This window comes from Ixodes scapularis, unplaced genomic scaffold (assembly GCF_016920785.2).
Source record: "Ixodes scapularis isolate PalLabHiFi unplaced genomic scaffold, ASM1692078v2 ptg001639l_1__unscaffolded, whole genome shotgun sequence".
In the NCBI taxonomy this organism is placed as follows: Eukaryota; Metazoa; Arthropoda; class Arachnida; order Ixodida; family Ixodidae; genus Ixodes; species Ixodes scapularis.
This window is the reverse complement of record NW_024610181.1, coordinates 68,417-76,754: the sequence shown is the minus strand read 5'-3', so window position 1 is coordinate 76,754 and position 8,338 is coordinate 68,417.

The window sequence follows — 8,338 nt, the reverse complement described above, 5'->3', positions numbered from 1 at the left end:
TTATAAGTTTTTTTCCTTACTTAATAGATCGGGGGACATCCACAGAGTGGCGGGATCAGAGTAGATCGGAGTGGTGGTGGTGTTTCAGGGAGTTGGGTAGTAAGTTTCGATGCGCAGCGCTACATTGTTAGCAAGTTATCGTTTTGCCTTGGGCTCGCTCGGATCCAGACAGCACTGCGTGCTTAGAACTGCAAGCGTTAGCGCCGTAACCGCGCTGAGGACTGGATTCGTGTTTATTTAGTGCACACGTGAGATATGTAACCATTAAGCCAGATATCATTTTTGATAGATTTTGGCTGCATTAAATGTGTGACCGTGCGTGCCTGCTATGACATTCCTCAAGGCATAGGAGATGCAGCTTGCTTATTATCTTCACTGAAACCGGGTTGTTTCATCTGACTGTCTCTAAAAGGGAGTTTGTATCATTAAAGGGAAGGTATATAGGTTCTTGAAAAAAAAATGAGTAAGAAGTGAATTCTGATGTATTTTTACCCCGTGAACCCTCATATCCAAACCATTTGATGCGGAAGTATAGTTACACGTGAGAAAACGCGAAACACAGTCGCTGTACGGGACGTCATCGACGGATCTTTTGGCTGCCCAAGGCGGGCGAGAGAGGCGGGGCTTCAGCCCTATTTTGAAATTGCTCTTATGGCTCTCCGGCGCGTCGCAATGAAACATAATCGTGATATCTGTTATTCTAAAGGCCAAACGAACGCTATACAAGTGTTTTTTTTTTTCTCAAATGCAGAAGTGCCCCATCTTCCCTTTAAAAGGGAGGTGCATGTACAGTGGCCGAATTTTTTAATAGTATCAAGCGAGCGTGGACCGCCGGGACGGCCAGCGCTGTACCGCGGAAAAATGCGGCGTCACGGGAGAGATAAAGCGTGCGCGCACAAAGCTCTTTCTGTTGCGACCGTCGTCTGCTAGGCTATTCCGTGGACCGCACACAGCCCCTGTTCATTATCTGCCGGCATAGCTAACCGCCTTTAAGCAAAGATCTGAACACGAACAGCGCTTGCTTTCGTGATAGTGCTCAGGCGTGGCCGTGGCAAAAACTGCGTGTCATCTCGAGTTTAATTTGCTTTCTTTTCGCTGATTTTATGTTTGCTAACAAAAATTAAAAACACGGTGACGCGACAATGCAACGATGCATTGTCGCAGACAATGCTATACGAGGCATCAAAACCAATCCAGTGCTTTGACCCCGCCACGTCACATCGTGCTTCCCCGTGCAGTTGTACTCAACGGGAAGGCCACGTGACTCACTTTTAGTGATGGACTGGACAAGATAACTCGTAGCGTCGGCTGCGGTACAACACAAAGTGAAACGGAGTATAGACAGGGTTTCCGCTTGGGCTTGGTGTTTTGTATTATTAACTGCGTTGTTGCTGTCGTCATCTAGACTGTGTAGCCCGGTAGTCAGTTTTCTTTGACAAGTGGGCACGCGCATAGATTTTTATGCCTCCTCGAGGGCCCATAAAAACACGGGAACGTGTTGTGAGAATGTCGATGGGCGGCATGACGCAAAGGGATATAGAAACAGTCGGGATTACGGGCTAACGTCAGTAGGATTTTGAATGCACTTCAAGAGCAGGGGCGTATCGGCGATGCACTTCGACATTGCAAGCGCCCTGATACGGAGCAGGAACTGTGAGCGGTCACCGGAATAGCCTAGCAGACGACGCTCCCACCAGAAAGGGCTTTGTGCGCACGCAATTAATCTCTCCCGTGACGCCGCATTTTTCCGCGGCACTGGCCGTCCCGCAGGGCGGCATGCACTGGCAGTCCCGTGGTCGACGCTCGCTTGATATCATTAAAAAATTGGGCCACTGTACTATTAGCCTATTGTGCGCTGGCACTGATCTGTTGGCTCAACTGCGTCCTTTGTTGAACCTTACCCTTTATTATTTTTTTTTTGTATGGTAAGAATTACTTTTGGTGATGACTACGGAACAAATAAACATTTTGTGTACAGAGATTCTGTGTGTCAATAATTGTTTGTCTTTCTAACCGTAGACATAAAATTTGCGTTTCAGAAAGCTTTACCTGAAGACCTCTAGCACGTAAAAAAATTCTGGCTTCTCATTAAGCAGATATTTTATTCCTACAGAGGAAATGGAAAATTCGACACGCATCCAACTAAGTCAGCTTTACAAATTATTCCGCGTGAGTGCCCAGGCACCACATGCATCGTTTCGGCAGCCCCCTGATGCCTTTGGCGTAGAAAGAACTGGGCCGCTGCAGGAGCCACTGCAGGACCTCTTTCTGTAGCGCATCATCTGTCTGGATTCTTTTTTTCGTGTGCACTTTACTTAGGGTGATGACTGATGACATTGCAGCTAGGTAGGTAGAAGACGTTTATTGGAAGCCAAGAACTACGAATAGAAAGATTGTAGTACCCGATGCCGCCAGCACGCGCGCTCACGAGAAAATCACAAATAGCCGCTTACAAACTACCGCCGTAGCACTCAATGCCCAGCGCTCGTGGCGACCGGAGACGCGCTTGCTCGGGAGCAGAAGAGGAACAAAAGCGTCAGGAACCAAATGGTCCGATGTCATCACCCTGAGCAAAGCGCACATGAAGGCGTTCCAAGCAACAGCCCAGCGTGTGCGTCGCCTGAGAAAGCGAGGAAAACACGCGCCATACGCTACGCACAAGCTTTCTAGATGGTACCTTCTAGAGGCTTTCTTTTAAAGATGTGTAGACCGTACAGCTAATAAAGAGCTTCTGTCACGTGAGCTGGGCGAAGAAGAGTCAGCTACAAGGCAACCCCGAAGTTCCTGCCGAAGAACCGGGCTTCGTAATTGCAAGCTTTTAGCATTTTCTTCCCTTTTAATGAAGTGGTTACGGTAGAGCCATTTAGTTCGGTCGAATCGCCAGGCTTCTAAACCATCAATATTTTCCTCGTTCATGTCCTCATTTGTATGCATGCATGCGTACTGTATTTTTAGAGTTCTTACAGGGCTCAGTCTGATGTGTGGAACTGCGAAAGAAATTAATTTATAAACATTGATAAACCTCGTGCATCTTTTTTTTTTATTCTGAAAAGTGCTTAAGTGATTTAAGACCATTACGGGTGAAACGTCTAATTAGGTTGTGTGGTCTTCTGAAAGCAACTTTTTTGAGGAATGATAATAAAAATTCCCAAAAATAAACGGTAAAGTCATTGCAGATATCTCCCCTAAGGACCAAGGTTAAATGGGCACACATCACTTCAGTCACCCAAGACAACTCTGTAGAGGAATGATCAATCGTTGGATCCTCGCCGAAAAGGTAAAAAAGGCCGCAAGTTGCCAAGCGAAACGAAACTCGGAGCACGTCGCGACGCGCAGCAACGAAGTCGCCATCCAGAGAGCGCCACCATCGGTTGATCATCAGCGCCAACGTGGGCAAATCAGGCAACACTGGGACGGCTAAAATCGGCAGCGCCACCGGCGTACCCTTGCGAGATTACGTTATTACCAACTCCGAGCGTGTGTTGTCGCGCGCTACACTACCGACTGTTTTGAGAATTCATCAAATGTTCAATATATAAATGTGCATGTGTGTGTGTGTGGTTTTGTCGTTCTAGCATTAGGCAGTTTTGAGTGGATGCCTTCCTCGATAGGTAGAGACAGCCCAAAACGGGAGCTACTGAACAAAATTGAACGTCCTGATATTACGGTAAACCAAGGGCAGTTCTCTCTTTTTTTAGATTGTTTGAGCGCGCTTAAAGATAACAAAAGCGAAAACTTCGTCGAGCTTCCCTTCTCTACAAAAGCGGAACTATAAGCGCCCCCCCTCCCTCTCCCCTTATCCCTCTGACCCTTACCCACCCTTTTTTTACAACCCCTCCAAAGAAATGTCGACACGAAAATGGTTGCCGTCGTCGAAGAAACCGCCACTGCGCCTGCGCGCCTATGGCCTTGGCTGTAGAGTTCCGGGTAGCGGAGGGGTTTAGTGGAGGGGGAAACACGAGCGAGTTTTAGTAGACCGTGTTTCCCCCTCCGCTAAGCCCCTCTGCTACCCGGAACTCTACAGCCAAGGCCATCGGCGCGCAGGCGCAGTGGCGGTTTCTTCGTAGAGGAGGGGGAAACACGGTCTACTAAAACTCCCTACGGCCTACTAAACTCGGGAACTCCGCGCTGTCGTTCGTTGGCCACAAACGACAGCAAACACGAGGTGAAGATCAGTTCAGAACGGGAGCCACTTCGCGCTGCCATACCGCCAAAGAGCCAAACCGCAAGCCAAAGCTGCTCGCCGAAGGCCGTCGGAACGCTCGGAACCGGTCGGATCCTCGACTGTAGCGCCGGCGCGTACATCCGGGACCTTTCTACGCTCGCCGTTCGTTGGTGCCTGATCCCACTACACGTTTCTAGTATGCGCCGCCTTTTCCACCGCTTCGTGGCGGGTATGTCGACGGGTAATTTCGTGTTTCCGTACCTTATAAACTGCATTTGCTTCTTTTCTTATCTAAAATACTGAAGAAAAACTACGTTTATAAATAATTGAAACGGCTCTCGTCTCTTATATTTTGTATTTTGACTAAAAAGCTTTTAGCGGCTACGACCACTAGAAAGGCCAGGACTTAAAACGTCACAATGTCGTCACACATTGCGCTCTTTCGGCACCGCGGGTCGCCCCCGTAGGTGGAGGAGGTTTTAGCCTCGTTCCGTTAAAATATGACGCACTGATATTTGATTCCTCTCTCCGTGCCCGCTGGCTTGCCCGAACACCAAGAGACGTGGAAACCTCAAAAAAGGTAGACGCTTAAATATGATTGCAAGACCCCTTTAAAAAACTGATCTCACTCGTCATCGCATCGAATTTAAGGACAACGCCGGGGGGGAGGGAGGGGAGGGGGGGCAGGCTGAAAAGTTCTCCGGGGGGGATGCTTTTTTGGGCAATTTTTTTCACACCGGCAATTATCAGTAGTTCATTTTAGGGGGTACATTTTCCAGCGTGTGTATATCGCCATATGTTCGCCGCTGTGTGCGCTATTTTGTTTACATGCCACTACTAGAAGCTCGTTACATGGCACGTAAATAGCGTTTCGGTAAGGATCATGACCTGGGGGGGACCTCTGCCCCCCCCTTCCCGGATGTCAATAGGGGGGGGGGGGGGCACGAGCCCCTGGGTTTATCAAAGTTTATTTTTGTCAGATTCCCAATTCTTTTAAATTCGGAGTATATTTCAATGCGTTCTTATAATTGAAAAAAATAAAAAAACAAAATAAAGTCTGGGAACCTTCACCAATTGTTCTATAGGACACTGGGTCATGGTACCTTAGAAAACAAACCCGTTTTTTGACTAGCTTTACATATTTCAAAGGAAGCTTAAATGGCCTCTCCTCAGGGCCAGTGATCATATAAAGTTTATTTGTAAAACATCGCCTTTTTTTTTTTTTTTTTGGTTATTGAGACGTCGCAATTTTGAGTTTTTCTGATGAATACGAATCGACGGAAAATGTACAGGAAAGTTTATTTTTTTTATATTTTTCGGGTTTATTCGTAAACACTGAACCATACGACAGACCGCGAGGCAAGTAAATTCTAAAGGAAAGAAAGACGGAGGTTTGTCGACTCTTATGTTTGATTCCCGATCGACCTCGCAACTTTTAGCGACAGATCGTCGATACTTCTTAGAGCAATCTATGTATAATATAGCCATACAAAATATAAAAGAATGTTTAGTATTTAGAGGCAAAAATTTTGTGAACATTCCCAAACATGCCATTACAGCCCCAATCTTTCTTTTTTTTTTCTGAGTAGGTGTTTTGGATTACGTCAGATTCAAATTGATGCCACATACAGCCCGTGACATTGTCTTGCAAACAAAGTATAATTTATAAATTGAGAAATAAACTATGAAGAATATTAAGTTTTCAAATATCGTACAAGCTCAGCACGCTGTGAATAAAAACATATCTCTATATACTTTATTTTATTGCTTCACATTCATTTCATGTATTTCTTTTAACACGTGAGGAGGAAGTGTTGTTTCAAGTGCCAAGCTTCTAACAGGGTAGAGCCCAGCCCGGATAACAGTTTGTTTGATCACCCGCATCCGATCCACATTCACGAACTCTTTTATCCGGACCCGAACCGCATTCGCAATGTTCTTACATTATTGCATCCACGTCCGATCCGCATCAGCATACATTGTACCCACAACCGAACCGCAAAATTTGGAACCTCGTCCGACACCCGATCCGCGCATTCATGTTCGTCAATAATTCAAGCATGGCTAAAAAAAACCTTCAGCCTTTCCACTCTCGTGAAGAAGGAAGACCAGCGGAGCTGTACTCGATACACTGTGTGCTTCTTCGTCGACATCTGTTTTTCGCGCTGTTTCCTACGATGAATTCCCACCAACGCGCCCAACTCTCCATTCTTCTATTATAGCTGGAAAGGTTGGCGCCATCTACGAGCGACGGCGGATACCATACTGGTTGTGTGCTTGCCGCCGTCGCTTATAGATGGCGGTAGCTGTCCAGGTAGGTTTGTGTCGACATGCCGGATACGATCCTGGGGAAGAAGAGCGTCAGGGCCGTTCGCTAATTTTTGCACAACGAACTCTTTGAGTCAAGGCTAGGTTGCACACTTGTGACTGGCGCCATTTAGACTTGGAACACTGGCATTTTCGTATATTTCCTCTTTATGTGGCGCATCATTCTTACTTCCTTGGCTTGAAAAGCTTTTGGCATTATGATATCTTATAAACAAACTTTTCTCATAGATAATACGCACACTCGGCCGAAAACTTTTGCGGGACATGGGACCGCCAGCCAAACTAAAGCACTGGATATAATGAATTCTACAAGTACCGCCATGGAGTGATCGTGCCGCGCGCGTTCCGATTGGCCACAGCCGACGCGCCGCCATTTCTGGCTTAGAAAACATTGCAGCAGACGACGCTCCGCTCTGGCTCGAGGCTGGCTTCGGGGTGCTCGGGCGGAGTGTCATCGCCAAGGAAAATTCCGAGTTCAACAGAGCAACTATAAAGCGTTATTTGATATTTAGTACTCTACTAAAATGAAAATATGACTGCACTCTGGACTTCTGAAACTTGTTTAGTTACGCACCCTTTGAATTGTTTAAAAAATTCGGATCGACAGTGATTTCACTGCATCACTTGGCGCGCTTTTGTGGCGCGCTTCCTCGGCGCGAAGTCGCGATCACTGTGGTCGCGATGTCGAGCTGCTGCGGTATCGGGTGTACGACTCGCTCTGGACGTGGCTAGACACTGCTCTTGATTCCCACCGGAACAAGGAAGAAAAGACGACGGAAGGAATGGCTCCACAAGATAAGCATGGTTGGATTTGCGCCGACGCCCAATTCGAGGCTTTGCTAAGTGAGTATGATTACATTTGAATGAGGGTTTATTTGACGTTGCAGTGTTGAGTGAGATCGGCACCGCGTACTACGATGAAAAGTGGCGGCCTCCTAAACATAACATTAATCCACCAAGTTGTAATCACCATCTTAATGCTCTGAATATAAGGAAAGTGCCAAATTAAATGACGTGGTATCCGCGCTCAAAATGCTTCCAGGGGTGTCGGGACCGACAGGCCCGTGAGGTTTGTCGTAACCATTCACCTTATCACCAAGAAAATGCTGTACAAGCCACCGAATGTGTTTGTTTCAATAATGCTAACATTAAAACTGCTACATTTGCTTATATTCAAACGTTAAAAAAAAACTCCCTCCTTAATCAAAGATTCATGAATGAAATGCAGACACAAAATATTGCATCCACTCAAAATTATATTTCATAACTGTGTGATAACTGTTTCCAATAAGTGCAATATTTAAAAAAAAATAGTCGTGTATATCAGCATTCAATGGGACTGTTAATATTTTTTTAACCTTGTCATGACCTGTTCGTTTCTTTTTCAATTCTCTATATATTGTAGGCCCCGGGGCTATACTTAGCCTCGAGGGGCCTACAAGGGCCCCCGAGGCTAAATATATATTAATATTTGCTTATGCTGTTGCTTTGTGCCAATGATTGTCTTTATAGGACCACTTTACGAGTGATCAGTTCGAGCAGCACAGAGCCGACGGCTTGAAAAAACTTTAAAACCAAATGCTTCTCCATCGCTGTTTGGTCACCGGCCCATGAAGCCTAGCAGCAAGCCACGAACACAGAGGCTGGGCAAGTGTTCCACTTTTACATTATTACTTATGTGCTTATGTTACATAAAATTATTATTTATTGAGGCTTGCAGTCTACTAAACACCAAGTCCAGCAGTCTGGGCGGCATTGATTGGTGGCCGAGTGTGCTAGTACACCGCAGCTCAGCGCATGTGCAGGGAAACTTCGTGCTGCCCCCAGGGACTACTCACTGGTGGA